Here is a 17501-nt window from a genome sequence, read left to right as displayed (position 1 = left end):
CATCACCATGGCAACAACATCAGCCACACACGCGCATACACACGCACGCACACACACACGCACACACACACAGCTGCTCAGTGTGGGAATTAAAGGCTGTCAGCTCCTCACAGACCCACAGGAGGAGCAGGAGGAGCAGGATGGGGGGAGAGGAGGTCTTTCAACTGTATTCGTCCCTGCAGGCAGTTTGGTTTGGCTGCATGGAGCGCAACATAAAACAAACATTATTCAGAGAAACACACTGAGCAGCTCGGCATCGATAAGCAGGAGTAATCATCGGAGCAGCAGTGAGTGTGTCGGCACGGACACTAAGAACCCGGTTATTACCGCGTTTTAGGAAGATCCTTTTCTCTTTTATGGAATATCTTGATTTTAGAAAGATGGATTGAACCCAGATTCCGGTCAATTCAGGCCATATGTCTTTCCTTGAAAATATTTCCTTTGGGGGAGGAAGTATTCATACTGTGTATAATGCAGTGACGTGCGGTGAGGTTCATGGCTGGTGAGGCACTGACTCTTTCAGAGTCAGATTTACAATATTATATTCTGACCTTAATCGAAATATTCTGTTATTTTCAAAAGCTTTTTTGGTCTGATGTTTCGATTCATTTTAAACAGACTGTTCAACAAAAGGATACCCACAATCTAAATATTGGATTGTTCTTTCTTAGTAAGAACCAATTTTCATTACCAATGTGGTCTTACCTTGACTTGAAGATGAAGTCCATGCTATCCTTCTGGACAACAATCTCTATTACTTTTTTGTAAAAGTCCTCCTTATATTCCTCTAGTTTCAAAAGTCTAGTTTGTTGTTTGCATCTACCGTCTCTGCGTAGAATAACAGTAGCAACAAGAACCTGTGGGCTCACTTGCACCCCCTGCAGTGCGGCAGAGGTTATGGCTGCCTCCCCTGGTGCTTTTTTCATTGCCGTTGTACGGCAATGAAAAAATGTATGATGAGACCAGCGAGCCTAAATATCATATATACGTGAAATAAGTTATTTAGAGACTATTGATGTCGAGGATAAATGTAATAAAGGGATCTACAAACATTACATTGGTGACCTACAGTGAGATGGTAACAGGCATGCGCTTAGTGCCCGCTTTCCAGCCAGTTTCTGTGAGGTGACGCATTTTGAGGTGAGGCAGAGCTCATCTGTGCCTCACCTCACCCCACAGTAACTGGCTTGAGCGCGCTCACAAAGTAAGTGCCCGCGCTAAATTAGTGCCCGCGCTCCAGCAAGTTACTGTGAGTTTACGTGAGGCAGAGCTCGTCCCTGCCTCACTTCTCATCGCTACCCGTAGTTGTAGCGGAGCTCGGCAAATTTGCTGATTTTGACTATAAAAAGCGATTGGAATCAAACAGAAATCACACTTACAACACAGATCAGTGGAGACATTTTATTATTATTACTATTTAGTTTTTCTTTAGTTGTTTTTCCGTTACATTGTAGTATGGCCAGTATATGAGTATGACAGGTGAGGCTCTGCCTCCCCTGCCTCCCCTGACTGCACGTCGCTGGTATAATGTGTACTACACATATACTCGATGGTAGTATTCACACTATGATCACCCTCTGTATAATGTGTACTACACATATACTGGTAATATTCACTCCTTTTAGTATTTCAAGACGCTTTATAAAAAAAAACACATTTCCTTCAAGCATGCAAACAAAGAATGATACGAAATTAAAAAGTAGTTAAATTGGCGGAGTTGAGATGGGGGGAAGGGGTCTTTTTAAGTAGTTTTGAAGAGGTGTGATTTAAGGGCTTGTTTTAAAAGAAGGTTGTTGGACAGATAGAAGTCCGGCTCCATGTCCAACTGTGTGTATATCACAGCTTTCACTCAAAAGTAAAGTTGTCTCCAAACAAAGAAAACAGTGCTTCGGAACATCCCCCTGCATCTGAAATCAAGCTTTAGTCTCCAGAGGAAAAACAAAAAGAGGATACGGTAGTTTCCACCTGAGATCTGCTGTCCGTCACTGTGAGCGGAAGAAGAAAAACACGGTTTACCTGCTGACAGGAGCTGAAAACAAAGAGTCAGACACCTGTGACGGAGCGAAATAAACAGGAAGACCCCCCCCCAGGTGATATGGAGTCAGCATCTGCAGATATTAGGTTAACGGTCAAAACGGCTGAATTTTTGGGGAAACACACACACACACACACACACACAGTGTCATGTATGTCTATCAAAGTGAGGTCCTTCATTATGACTTTAACTGAGAGGACTTTTTAGGAAAGTGACGTTTTTTTTTTAATAAGTAAGGATTTTTGATGATAGTATGGACGGTTGGGAAAGTGATAAAGAATGTTAAACGACTTTTGAGGAGAGTAAGGACTGTGTTACACTTACAGTGATAACATTTCAACAAACTGAGGATCTTTAAGAAAAGTGAGGACATTTCACAACTTTAGGGGAGCGGAGAAATGTTCACAAGTGAAGGCGATTCTTCAAACCTTTTTGGAAAGTAATGACATTTAGACAAATGAGGAGAAAAAGGGCTGTTTAAGGGTAAATAATGAGATTTGAATATAAGATTTAGTTTAATTGAGGGCATTATCTTGGTGGTATTTTCTGTAAGTACTAAAGTAAACAACACACACACACACACACACACACACACACACACACACACACACACACACACACACACACACACACACACACACACACACACACACACACACACACACACACACACACACACACACACACACACACACACACACACCACACACACACACACACAACACACACACCACACACCACACACACACACACACACACACACACACACACACACAGATATCCCCCTTCTTCCTGCTGTGCTCTCACTCAGATGCACTATGTACAGAACCAGCAGGTCACATGATAAAAACATATGAGCCAGACGAGCTGCTGCTGTGAACTCATTTTAAAATTCTAATTTATTTAAAAAAATAACCCAATCATAACCCAGCTGCTGAGTCACTATAGGACAAAACACGCGCTGGGTTGTCTTAACCCATGTGCTGGGCTGGATCATTGTAACCCATGTGCTGAGTTGTACTTTTGACTCAAGCTAGTGATTGAAATTAACTATATCACTGGGTTAAATATAGGGATGGGTATCGTTTGAAATTTATCGATTCCGATTTCGATTCCGGTTCTGCTTATCGATTCCGGTTCTTATCGATTCCCCGTTTCGATTCCAACATTGTAAAATAAAGAGGTCAAACGTTTAGATAACAAAAATATATTTATTCTTAAAAGCTTTAACTGAAATTGTTACTAAAAAATATACATGCAATACAAATGTATTGCACAATAGCTGTGCTTTATTTTAACTGAGCTATGCCTGTGGCAAGCTATTAACAGGCATTACACTTTGCCTTTTCTTTTTCTTTTTTAGTGTAGTGGAGCCTCACTTCAGAGTGTTTACCGCGACCTATCTTTGGTGTTATGAAGTGACTGAGCTTGTGAAATGTCTACGGGAGGGCGGGGGAGCATCGCTGCGGAGCAACTGTGGACCTTTGTCGCCTGTCAGCGCAATTTATATGATGCCGTTTAAAAAAATGAAGGGCGGTGCCAGCCGTCAGCGTACCGAGCCGGCCGTCAACGGCCCGCTGACGACCGGCCGTTCTGTGATTCTCCAGGTCCGCCCTGTATTCCACCGGGTCACCGCAGCACCGCGGTGCAGACGGACCCGCTGGAATACAGGGTCTACCGCGTTTAGGAACCGTTAAGCAGAACCGAAATTGTGTATTTTGTATGGGTACCCGGTACCCGGCATTTTCTTATCGGTTCTCATCTGGAACCGAGTTTCGGTTCCCAACCCTAGTTAAATATAAACCATACATTGGGTTGTTCTTTTGACCCAAGCTAGTGATTGAAATTAACTATATTGTTGGGCTAAATAGAATATAATAATAATGTATAATAGTGTAATGAATTATCTCCAAACACACCGTATATATATAAAAATGCATTTATTGATAATTTGAACAGCTTTGGCAAATCGCCAACATTCCATTTCCACTATAAAAGCACAATGCATTTTAGCACAACACAAATTCAATTTAACAGTGCTAGGGCCTTGAGAAATATCTGTGTGTATTTTAACCATCACTTATGAGTGAACACAATTTTCAGGAACAGTTCTGTGTATTAATTTAACACATGGACCATAAAGACCCAATACATATAAAAGTATAAAACAACATCTACGAACAGTCCTTCAACTCGAAGCTGAACAGTAACAAATCTGTCAATGCAATACAGAACACAGATGTAAAGCAGCAGGATGTAAACAGAGGAGAACAGTGTGTGTGCGTGTGCGTGTGTGTGCGCGTGTGCGTGTGTGTGTGTGTGTGTGATTGTTAAAGTGCAACTTTGTTGGTAGGATTAAACTGCCAAAAGCTTTTTCAGGCTCAACACCCTGGGCTTCAAGGGCTTCATGTTCCCCTCATCCAGGCCCATCAAAACATTTTAGAAGGCCTCATGAAATACTTTAATGTACATTTAAATTTAAATGTGAAGGGATGTGTGTAATGTGGTGATTATTATTCACCCGCGGATCTATGGGTTGGGGTATTGTTGCGCACGGACATTATAGTTAACCGGACTTCCTGTTGATGTGAAATCGGAAAACTTTTAAAAAAATAATAATAATACTTTATTCCGAGTGTGCTTGCTTTTCTCTTTGAAGGTCATCACATAACGGCATTGTAATACACGGTTCAGCTGCATTACATATTACATATCTGCCGTAGATATTTATTTATAGAGTCCTGATGAGAAGATATTATTTACTACCTTTCCAACTCCTCATGCAGTTGACTGTTACAGGTCTATTCAGGTTCATGGTACAATGCATAAGCTTCACATGGAGAGACTGAAACTGTATTTTCCTTTACCGTTCTGTTTTAATTTCACAATAAAGTCAATAGTCATATTATGTTTGATATTATTATGTTTTATTAACTACACCACTGTTTTTTTTTAACCCACACCGCCTAGTGGTTAAAGCACGTTATTACATTTAGTTTTACAGGAAAACACTGTAATTTTACCGATGTATCCTCTCTTTTTACAGTCAATAACCTTTAATAAAAGTACAGCACTAAAACTTCTACGGGTAAAAAAAAACGGTCAAATGACTGGCAGCAACGGCTGCCAAACAAAAACCATAAAATTAAAGTAAAAATACTTTAACTGAAATAAAGTGCAAAAGCAATTAGTATACAGAAATTGTCCTTAAAGATTTTAGAGGAAACTTTCCTCTCTTTTCAAAATCCATTGTTTTAAAATGTTACATTCAAATACCTTAAATAAAGTTCTGATGAGAAAAACTGTTTTTTACATTTTGTTTTTATTAGATTTGTCAAACACTAAAATAAATACAGAACCTAAAGTTCTACAGCTAGAATACTGTTATTTTACAGCTTTCTAACAGTTTCCAATCAAACAGGTTCAACAAAATGACATCACAAAATGTTCTGTAGGAAACAATTACTCTGAAAACTTAAAATATAAAAATATTTGTAGAATTATAGTACAACTAATGAATACAGCATTTCATATTTAACCAGTTAAGCCCGAAGGTCCCCCCAGTGGACCCCTCCCACAGTTTTTTTTTTCTCACATGTCTCAGGGCTTCTTAACATTTATGAAACTATTAATGTTTCATACCCTTTTAAAGGTAAGAAACTGCGCTAACTGACAATAAGAATAATTGTTAGCTAAAAAAAACACAAGAGTAATACCAAGCCTTTGAATTAGCATTGAGCGAAAAAATGCTAACTAATGCTAACGCTTTTTTACACACAACACACGGTAGAAATGCCCTTATTACTATCTTAACTGCACAAACAAGATATACGATTTAAAGCTGAGACTCCACAGATTCCACACATGTAATGTCATCACTGTCCGACCTCGAATTCCTGGATCTATCAGCCAGAAAAGAGAAAGTAAACAACATCCAGTTCCAAAAATATTACAATAATTACGTCTTACCTTTTTTGATTTGTGATCAAAAGTTGTGTTCAACGGAATAAAAACGCATCTCAAGGTTAATCCAATGTCTTTGTGTCACGTATAATTTTTTACTGATAATCAATCATCATATTTATGGCAATATACTCGGTATAAAGTATTGCCGTCCAGGCTTGCACTTTCAGATATGCTTCGTTTGCTTCTCTATTACATCTGCTATGGTAATGTTTACGTAGATTTGGGAACTGCCCATCGATTCTATTGGTTCTGATGGTTAAGAAAAAGGTGTAAATCACACGAATCGACCAATGGGTTCCAGAGATATGGTCCTGCGCAAATTATAAAGAATGGCAGCCAACTTAAGTACATTACGCAGCCGACTTCATTTATTGTTTACAGCGTAAAGAAGCAGGAATTGCAGCAGGACCCAGAGCGCACGGAGCACAGAGCGGACAGCAGATAACGGAATTGCAGTTTTATTGCTTATAGATTATCAGAACATTTCAAAGGGGACACAGCCCCATTGGATATTAATCTATGGATTAACTACATCATCGTTTTTATCGTTTTAATGCCATTGAAGACCAGTTTAGACCAGACAACGAGGAAGGTAAGTCATTGTTAGCCTAGCGCATTAGCGCTAGCGCCATTTGTTTTGATGTACGTTTTTGTTGATAATGTCGCGAGTTTGTATCTTTCAGTGTTGGGCTGTTCAGGTGGGCACCGTTAGATTCTGTGTCTCCTTGCGATCATAAACAATGTGTTGGATGTGCAGCTAGGATAAGTAATAAGGGAGCGAGGAGTGATTTTCGGTGCTGTAATAGGTTAGCATTTTTCGCTCGGGGCTAATTCAGAGGCTCACTGTAAGAGTAGGCCTATGTTTTATTTTATTTTATTTTTATTTTTATTCACAACAGTTGTATTTGGATGGAATGAATACCTATAGTGATAATTCAAAGTAATAAAATGATTTTTACAGTGAAAAAGTTCAAATGGAACCGATGGTTCCATTTGAACCGATGGTTCCATTTGAACCGATGGCCTCTCTGAAGAACCAGCACCTTACCGTGGTAGAGAGGTTTGTGTGCCCTGATGAACCTGGGGGCTGTGTTGTCTGGAACCTTGTGTTCCTGGTAGGGTTTCCCATGGCAAATTGGTCTCAGGCAAGGGGCCAGACTAAGATTGGTTCAAAAGACCTCATGAAAGACGATACAAGAAGTGAGGATACCCGGCCCGGAGGAAGCCCGGGGTCCCCTTCTGGAGCCAGGCCCAGAAGGAGGACTCGTCGGCGAGCGTCTGGTGGCCGGGCTTGCCACGGAGCCCGGCCGGGCCCAGCCCGAAAAGGCAACGTGGGCAACACCTCCGCTTCTCCGTCCCGCGGGCCCACCACCTACGGGAAACATCAATGGGGTCGGGTGCGCTGCCAGAAGGGTGGCAGTGAAAGCGGAGGGTCTCGACGGACCAGACCCGGGCGACAGAAGCTGGCTTTGGGGACGTGGAACGTCACCTCTCTGGGGGGGAAGGAGCCGGAGCTTGTGCGGGAGGTGGAGCGTTACCAGTTGGATCTGGTTGGGCTCACCTCTACGCACAGCGTCGGCTCTGGAACCTTACTTCTGGATAGGGGTTGGACTCTATTCTTCTCCGGAGTTGCTCAAGGTGTGAGGCGCCGGGCGGGTGTGGGGATACTCACAAGTCCCCGGTTAGGTGCTTCGTTGTTGGAGTTTACCCCAGTGGACGAGAGGGTCGCCTCCCTACGCCTGCGGGTTATGGGGGGGAAAACTCTGACTGTTGTGTGTGCTTATGCACCCAACAGCAGTTCAGAGTATACGGCCTTCTTGGAGACCCTGGAAAGAGTCCTGTATGGGGCTCCTGAAGGGGACTCTTTAATCTTGCTGGGAGACTTCAACGCACATGTGGGCAATGATGGAGACACTTGGAGGGGCGTGATTGGGAGGAACGGCCCCCCTGATCTGAACCGGAGTGGTGGTTTGTTACTGGACTTCTGTGCTAGTCATGGATTGGCCATAACAAACACCATGTTCGAACATAAGGATGCTCATAAGTGTACGTGGTACCAGAGCACCCTAGGCAGAAGGTCCATGATCGATTTCGTTATCGTATCATCGGACCTGAGGCCGTATGTTTTGGACACTCGGGTAAAGAGAGGGGCGGAGTTGTCAACTGATCACCATCTGGTGGTGAGTTGGGTCGAGTGGCGAGGGAAGCCTCTGGATAGACCTGGTAAGCCCAAACGTGTAGTTCGGGTGAACTGGGAACGTCTGGAGGAGGCCCAAGTTCAGGAGGCCTTCAACTCACACCTCCGGCGGAGCTTTTCGGGCATTCCTGTGGAGGTTGGGGACATTGAACCAGAGTGGTCGGTGTTCAAAGCCTCTATTGCCGAAGCCGCGGCGGGGAGCTGTGGTCTCAAGGTCCTAGGTGCCTCAAGGGGCGGTAACCCTCGAACCTCCTGGTGGACACCGGTGGTCAGGGAAGCCGTCCGACTGAAGAAGGAGGCCTTCAGGGATTTGTTATCCCGGGGGACTCCCGAGGCAGTTGCAAGGTACCGACAGGCCCGAAGGGCAGCAGCCTCATCCGTGGCCGAGGCAAAGCAGCGGGTGTGGGAGAAGTTCGGAGAAGACATGGAGAAGGACTTTCGGGCGGCACCAAAGTTGTTCTGGAAAACTGTCCGACACCTCAGGAGGGGGAAGCAGGGAACCATCCAAGCTGTGTACAGTAAGGATGGGACGTTGTTGACCTCAACTGATGGAGTGTTGGGGCGTTGGAAGGAACACTTTGAGGAACTCCTAAACCCGACAACTCCGCCCTCTATGTTAGAGGCAGAGCTGGAGTATGACGGGGGATCAACACCAATCTCCCGGGGGGAGGTCACTGAGGTCGTCAAACAACTCCACAGTGGCAAAGCCCCGGGGGTGGATGAGATCCGCCCGGAAATGCTGAAGGCTCTGGGTGTTGAGGGACTGTCATGGTTGACACGTCTCATCAACGTTGCGTGGAAGTCGGAAAACAGTACCGAAGGAGTGGCAGACCGGGGTGGTGGTTCCCCTATTTAAAAAGGGGGATCAGAGGGTGTGTGCCAATTACAGAGGCATCACACTACTCAGCCTCCCCGGGAAAGTTTACTCTAAGGTACTCGAAAGGAGGGTCAGGCCGATTGTCGAACCTCAGATTGAGGAGGAACAATGCGGATTCCGTCCTGGTCGTGGAACGACGGATCAGCTTTTTACTCTCGCAAGGATCCTGGAGGGGGCCTGGGAGTACGCTTATCCGGTCTACATGTGTTTTGTAGACTTGGAGAAGGCGTATGACCGAGTTCCCAGGGAGTTACTGTGGGAGGTGCTGCGGGAGTATGGGGTGAGGGGGTCTCTACTCAGGGCCATCCAATCTCTGTACTCCCAAAGCGAGAGCTGTGTCCGGGTCCTCGGCAGTAAGTCGGACCCATTTCCGGTGAGGGTTGGCCTCCGCCAGGGCTGCGCTTTGTCACCAATCCTGTTTGTAATATACATGGATCGGATTTCGAGGCGTAGTCATGGGGGGAGGGGGTCTGCAGTTCGGTGGACTAAGGATTGCACCACTGCTTTTTGCAGATGATGTGGTTCTAATGGCTTCATCGGTCTGCGACCTTCAGCACTCACTGGATCGGTTCGCAACCGAGTGTGAAGCGGCTGGGATGAGGATCAGCACCTCCAAATCTGAGGCCATGGTTCTCAGCAGGAAACCGATGGACTGTCCACTCCAGGTAGGGAATGAGTCCTTACCCCAAGTGAAGGAGTTCAAGTATCTCGGGGTCTTGTTCTCGAGTGAGGGAACAATGGAGCGTGAGATGGGCCGGAGAATCGGAGCAGGGAGCGGTACTGCAGTCGCTTTACCGCACCGTTGTGACGAAAAGGGAGCTGAGCCAGAAGGCAAAGCTCTCGGTCTTCCGGGCCATTTTCGTTCCTACCCTCACCTATGGTCATGAAGGATGGGTCATGACCGAAAGAACGAGATCGCGGATACAAGCGGCCGAGATGGGTTTTCTCCGCAGGGTGGCTGGTGTCTCCCTTAGGGATAAGGTGAGAAGTTCGGTCATCAGGGAGGGACTCGGAGTTGAGCCGCTCCTCCTTCGCGTCGAAAGGAGCCAGTTGAGGTGGTTCGGGCACCTAGTTAGGATGCCACCTGGGCGCCTCCCTAGGGAGGTGTTCCAGGCACGTCCAGCTGGGAAGAGACCAAGGGGTAGACCTAGGACCAGGTGGAGGGATTATATCTCTTCGCTGGCCTGGGAGCGCCTTGGGATCCCCCAGTCAGAGCTGGTTGATGTCGCCAGGGAAAAGAAAGTTTGGGGCTCTCTGCTGGAACTGCTACCCCCGCGACCCGATCACGGATAAGCGGGAGAAGATGGATGGATGGATGGAACCGATGGTTCCCAAATTACCCAGAGGTGAGTCCGCTTAGACTTTATTTTTCTAAATCTCTCTAAAAAGGTCAAATTGCACTTGTTTTGCATCAATCTTGATACAGGGTACTTATTATATGTTATAGTTTGGATTCCTAAAGCTTTTAGTCTACTAACCCATCATGCAAGGGTGGTTTTCACGATAAGTAAAGGTTTTTTTTTAGGTGGACATTATAATTTACATGTTTTTACTATGTTCCATCTGAATTTACTTTAAAATAAAAACATCTATATTGATTCTGACACTTCTACATCCAACTCACAGATGTAACCTTGCTTTGAGAAAAATAATTATTAATTTACCCGTTTTAGAAGTGAAGATATATCATTTGTTGTGTTAGTGGCATTTTCGAGCCTGAAACCTGAAAAACAGGCTCAGGGCTTAACTGGTTAAACGTCATACTTATAAACAGTATAAACAAAAAGTAAGTTTAATTTTTTAAGATTACTTTGAAACATTCTCAACTGAAAATAACAGAAATTACAAAATGGCGACATATGTTCACATTGTCAATTTGAAGGAGCAGTGTGCAGGATTTAGTATGTCTAACAATGGTAGGTTCCAACCAATGGATAGCTTGTTCACTCACCCTCCTATCCCAAGTTTGTAGGAGAATGTTTATTGGCTGCAAAAAACTTGAGGCCCAATCATGTTTCCTCGGTCCATTCTGCGCTGCTGGAGACGTGGCAGTGCAACCTAGAGGACAAACAGATCAGAATCAGAAACGGGTTTATTGCCAGGTAGGTTCACACGTACGAGGAATTTGACAAGGTGTCGTACATACAAATACAACATTTAAAAAAGTACACAGATAGCGAACTATATTAAGAACACTGTAAGAAAAATATAGTAGTAGCAGTAACTTACATCGAAATAGAATGCAATAAATTATAGAATATAAAATATGTGCAGTAAGCAATATTTAAACATTGCATTATTTACCATCCTGTGATCTCCATTATGTAATGCATAGAGTCTGCGTTGTGGCTGAGGTAAAGTGTCAGTGGGGGGGAGCGGGCCTTGTTGAGGTGGCGAGAGGTTCTGGTCCTGATGGAGAGAGGTTCTGGTCCTGATGGAGAGAGGTGTTGGTCCTGATGGAGAGAGGTTTTGGTCCTGATGGAGAGAGGTTTTGGTCCTGATAGAGAGAGGTTTTGGTCCTGATGGAGAGAGGTTTTGGTCCTGATGGAGAGAGGTTTTGGTCCTGATGGAGAGAGGTGTTGGTCCTGATGGAGAGAGGTTCTGGTCCTGATGGATTGTGTTGAAGGCAGAGCTGAAGTCCACAAACAGGATCCTGGCGTAGGTTCCTGCTGTGTCCAGGTGCTGGAGGAGGAAGTGAAGTGATAACTATTAGTAAACCATAATGATGGATGTTATTATCAGCAGCTGCCAATAGATCCCCTACATCTTGTATGATGGACCTTTGAAGCACAAGCACACGCTTGTGGGAACAATCAATCGCACCCTCCCAGGCACTGCGTGTTAGCGAAGTACAACTGGGATTTCGAAGAGGAAGATATGCTTGGTCAATTCTTAATAAAAAAGAAAAACCAACAAATTGAGCACTTGAGTTTTCATTAGCAGCGCCTAGCTACAGCTGCGGAGCTTCGGTCAATACCGCTAACAGTCTCTTTCCTTAAAATGGTACATATCGCTGAATCTATATTTTCATCTTCAGGTGATTACATCTGCATAATGTCCCTGTACAATAAGATTTGAGGATTTTGTAATCCAGTGAGGAAATTCAAGACCAGTAAATATTGATTGATTAAACAACACTAAATAAAATGTTAGTGTTTTCTTCAAACTCAGACTCTCTGCTGTGGCTGTACTGTACCTCAAAGACAAAACAATTGTCTGATGATCTTTGTTGAACAAGGTCTGATTGTCCTGTACATTTACAATGTGTGGTATTTTTAAATACTTTACTAAACCACATTCAATATTATGTTAGACACAAGTTAGTTATTACTCACATATCAAAGTCTTTTCATCTGCAAGATGGAATAATAGCTGGGTGCTGCTTGGAGAGACTGATGAGAGGGACACAGGCTGCCATCAGCAGCTTTCCACACAAAGCCATCACATCTTCTCTTCCATAGTCCTCACTGTCCACTGGTGCTCTGTCAAAAGAGTGAACATCACAGCTGTCATGGTAACCCTTTGTTACACAACATACAACCAACATGTGTCAAAAGTTACCCGAATTAGTTTTAATTGTAAATATCTTTGCAATACATTACTTTAACCATTCAGGATTCCAGGTATTCCTCAATTAACCTGTTTTGGATCAACACCAATTCTACATTTTTATTTTCCCTTTCTTACTTTTTGAATAAAAATCATGTTTGTATCACTACACTTCTAAGGGACAACATGGGTCAAACATTACCCGTATTATTTTGCTATGTTATTTCATGCATGGCTGAGTGTTTCTTTACTATACATTTTCAAAAATAATTAATTTTAGCAGTGATTTGGACCAAGCATCTATGATGTAGTAATACAAAAAGTATTTTAGTTCACAGTGTGACATTAGCTAGTCATGTTAGCGGAATATAGAGCAGCGCTAACTAGCAAGTTAGCCGAACGTTAGCGGTTAGCTGTTTATGCTATGCTAGCTGTTGGCTACTGAACATTAACAAACTAGATTCCGCTGTAAGAAAGCTGTGAAACTTTACATTAAACTTGGCGACAACACTGTGATACCCTGCTGCATGTTTATGTGTAATTCTCCCGTGTTGGAGACGAGAGGGTGGGAGGGGGGCAGCACTGCAATAAGCTGTAAGCTAACGTTAGCAGCCGCATGTTAAGCCGGGTTTCCCGGGCCTAACATCTTGCAAGAAACAGCATCTCAGGGCTTCTTAACATTTAACAACCTATTAATGATGCATACCAACTTAACGGGAAGAAACTCAGCTAACTAGAAGAAGAAACGTAACCTTAAATAAAAAATAAAACATTCGCAAACTAAGTAAGGATTATCTAAATACATGTTTAACTCCATTACAGTTGCAGGAATCACCAGATCTCAAGTCTTCTGTTCTTTGTTGACGTCCCGATGCTCATATTTAACGTGTAGATGTAAAACGATCCCGATATGAATCCATAAACTCCTGTAGCAGACACACAGACAGCTGTAGCTCCAGCAGGAGGAGACCCGCTCAAACTGACTTGGATGTTTCAAATGTGAACGACAGGCGCGGACAGTTCTCATTGGCAGGTTTCTTCGATGATGTTTATATTAACCAATCAGGAGTGTTGTGGACTCATTCCAAACATGCCTGACTTGTCTGCCGTGTTTTGGCTGAATTCTATTTCAAGTGCCGTAGCTCTGGCTGTCGGCCAGAATCCGAAAACCATACATTATAGGCCTACTGTAAAACTAAGGTTTATTACTGTAAATTGACCAATGGAAAAAAAAACACAGCAACTTAAATAAAACAAGGTTAACTGTGACTTATTGTTGAGTAAATAACAGTGTGTTTTTAAACCTTGGTCCTCCCTGCAGAGATTTCTCCACTTTCTATGATTTTTTTTTTTTTAATGATATTGTCAACTGTAGATGTTTACAATATGGTAAGTTAGGAATTTCATGAAAACATATTTTTATTTACTTTTGTTTCAACATTGGATATTTTGTGTTTGTGGTGGATTCAATCGAATATTGAGAACATTATTTATGTAAAAATGTTTTTCTTACATTTTTTTTTATTTGACGGCTTTTTTTACAGTTTTATGTTTACCTTAAAATTACAAAGAACATCTTAAAGTCTTATAATAGTAATACACTATACAATACATATTACGAGTTATATATTTAATTACAGATAATACTTTTTATTTAGTCAATTTAATGTAAAAAAAATGAAATAAACGTTATTTGTTGTTGTCAAAATACTTAAAATAATGTTTGGGTTGTTAATTTATAGTTAATATCTGTAATTTTACAGGATTTTGCAAGTTATTTAAAAAAACATGATAATTACTATACAAATTGACAGTTATTTCCTGTAAAATTACGATCTTTTTTTACAGTGTAGGCTATATTTAGGTGTTTTTTTGTAAATAACCGACGGTATCAAGAGGAAGTAAAGTCCCATGGTTTGTCCCTTTCCCCTAACTGCCATCTAAAAATCATGTTTCCAAAATCTGACACTGAGGTGGTCTTAACGCACCGGCAGATGACAGCGCTGACAATGTGTGTTTTATCGCAGCAAGACGCTACAATACTAATTGTGGGCTTATCATGTTGATTCGGCCACAACAGAAAAAATAAAAACAAACTCTCGCTCTCTCCAGAGGGGCAGGTCAGCCGAAAAGGCCAAACGGTCCGTTGCCCGGGCAACATTAGCCCATACCTGTGCACGTCCCTGGAGTGGAGCCTGATGGGGACACTGGGAACAGAAGGTGAGGGGGTAAGAGCTACCAGGAAGGGAGTGGAGCCTGCGACACTGGGAACAGAAGGTGAGGGGGTAAGAGCTACCAGGAAGGGAGTGGAGCCTGATGGAGCAACACATCCTCACTCCCAGGTCGGCCTATGTTGACGTTATGTCAAGTCCTGTGTCGGCTTTTTCCAACGCAAGGGGGGGGGCCTTAGCGTCCATTTTCAACGCAAGAGGGGGGCCCTTAGCGTCCATTTTCAGCTTTCCGGGATGTCCATATGCTTCTATGGACGCTCATGGAAGCACGGCATTCGTTTGTGTCGGCTGCCCTTAACGGCAATGTGAGCGTCCATTCTCATTGGATAACGGAGAATTGTACACCCGGAAGTAAGTATTCCCCTTACTGTCGATTGATTTTACAGTGATATCTGCACTACTCATCGACTAAAAAACACCAGATTATCCTTGATAATTACACAACATTGATTGGTTTAAATCGTGTGCAATGCTTTTGTATTTTTCCCCTTCGATTCGGAGAAACAAATATTTTTTCGGAGTAAAGGATGGCAGAAGACACTACACTACCCAGAATCCCCAGCTATCGTTTGGACTACACCATGTGCTCTGTTTGACTTCACGTGATCTTCAAATTTCGCCCTGCAGAAGAAAAAAAACATGGCCGAACTTCGTTTTATTCTCGGTGTAAAATGTCTATTTTAAAGTTAGTTTGGCCATTAAAATGCGTTTTGATGTCATTTGATGCGAGACATATGAGTTTTTATTTCAGATTATGTGTGCAGTGGATGTACATGATCTTTAGTTTGCTAGTTATTATGAAGATTACTTCAGGAAATTGCGTCCATAACGTTTTCAAGGTGGTTGCTATGGACGCTACTATCAATATTATTTATGTTATGTTGTGTAACTGTTTAATGATGTTATCTTTATTGCTACCCCCTTCCCCGTCAATGTATAGTGTTGGTCCACAGCGCAAACGTATTAGTTTAACAAAATCCGCATCTAAAGATACATTATTTTGGTCCCGTTCAAATCCAGTTTTGGACAGTCTGCCGTTCGAGGCTCGGCGTAACCCTCGGAGCACACTCTCCAATCACAGAGCTTGAGGACTATCACAGGGTTTGTCAAACAGAGCACATGGTGTAGTCCAAACGATAGCTGGGGATTCTGGGTAGTGTAGTGCCTTCTGCCATCCTTTACTCCGAAAAAATATTTGTTTCTCCGAATCGAAGGGGAAAAATACAAAAGCATTGCACACAATTTAAACCAATCAATGTTGTGTAATTAACAAGGATAATCTGGTGTTTTTTAGTCGATGAGTAGTGCAGATATCACTGTAAAATCAATCGACAGTAAGGGGAATACTTACTTCCGGGTGTACAATTCTCCGTTATCCAATGAGAATGGACGCTCACATTGCCGTTAAGGGCAGCCGACACAAACGAATGCCGTGCTTCCATGAGCGTCCATAGAAGCATATGGACATCCCGGAAAGCTGAAAATGGACGCTAAGGGTCCCCCCCTTGCGTTGGAAAAAGCCGACACAGGACTTGACATAACGTCAACATAGGCCGACCTGGGAGTGAGGATGTGTTGGATGGAGACACTGGGAACAGAAGGTGAGGGGGTAAGAGAGGCAGGAAGGGAGTGGAGCCTAATGGGGACACTGGGAACAGAAGGTGAGGGGGCAAGAGGCGAGCTACCAGGAAGGGAGTGGAGCCTGATGGGGACACTGGGAACAAAAGGTGAGGGGGTAAGAGCTACCAGGAAGGCCATTCTTAAGTATTTGAGTGGAACAGGATTGATTGGAATAATTTAAAACAACGTAAACAACACAATGGTATAATTCCACAAGTGGTGATTGGATGATATGTTGATACACTCTCTTGTACAGTAGGTGGCGGTATGCACCTGAAAGCTGTTTGCAATCCGCCCAAAACCGAGAGAAGAACAAGAAGACGGAAAAAGTAGTAGAAGAAGAAGAAGAAGAACCTGGATCCACGTTGTGTCTCCTCACTACGGTTTTCTCTCTGTGTTCCTGAGAAAGTGTGTGTGAGCTCCAGCTCTACTGATCCATCATCTGTGTGTCTGGATAAACCTCCGAATGGACTGTGTGCTCTTTCTTCTGGAGTGTTTACCTCGGACTACAGGAGCTAGCTTAGCATGCTAGCTGGAAACACGTTAGCAACACTAGTCAGATTGAGAGTTTGATGCAGAGAGAAACGGTGTGTTTAACGGAGTCTGCAGGAAAAGGTGATCTAGGAAACATGAGTAAAGTCCAAATGCTGCTGTCGTTGAAGAAGCAGCGACTCACTGCTGCTAATGAAGAGATGTTTGCTCTGTTTGAACAAACAATAGCAGAGCTCGAGGAGGAGCTGTTTCTTTCCAAAGAGGAGAAGAAGAGACTCCAGAAACTACTGGACGCTGTTTTACAGCCTCAGCTTCGGATACACAGAGCAGGTCTGTTCCCTTTACCCTTCATTAACACTTTACACTCTTCAGTAGCACTTTATTATCACATTAATAACACTTTAGACCCTTTATCAGCACTTGCTGCAGGTAGTAGATCCTGAAGTAAAAGTACAAACACCACACTGTGAAAATACTCCATTACCAGTTAAAGTACTGCATTCATATCTTATTGAAGTAAAAGTATGTAAGTAT

Source organism: Gymnodraco acuticeps, unplaced genomic scaffold (assembly GCF_902827175.1).
Source record: "Gymnodraco acuticeps unplaced genomic scaffold, fGymAcu1.1, whole genome shotgun sequence".
NCBI classification, from domain to species: Eukaryota; Metazoa; Chordata; class Actinopteri; order Perciformes; family Bathydraconidae; genus Gymnodraco; species Gymnodraco acuticeps.
This window is presented reverse-complemented; position numbering follows the sequence as displayed.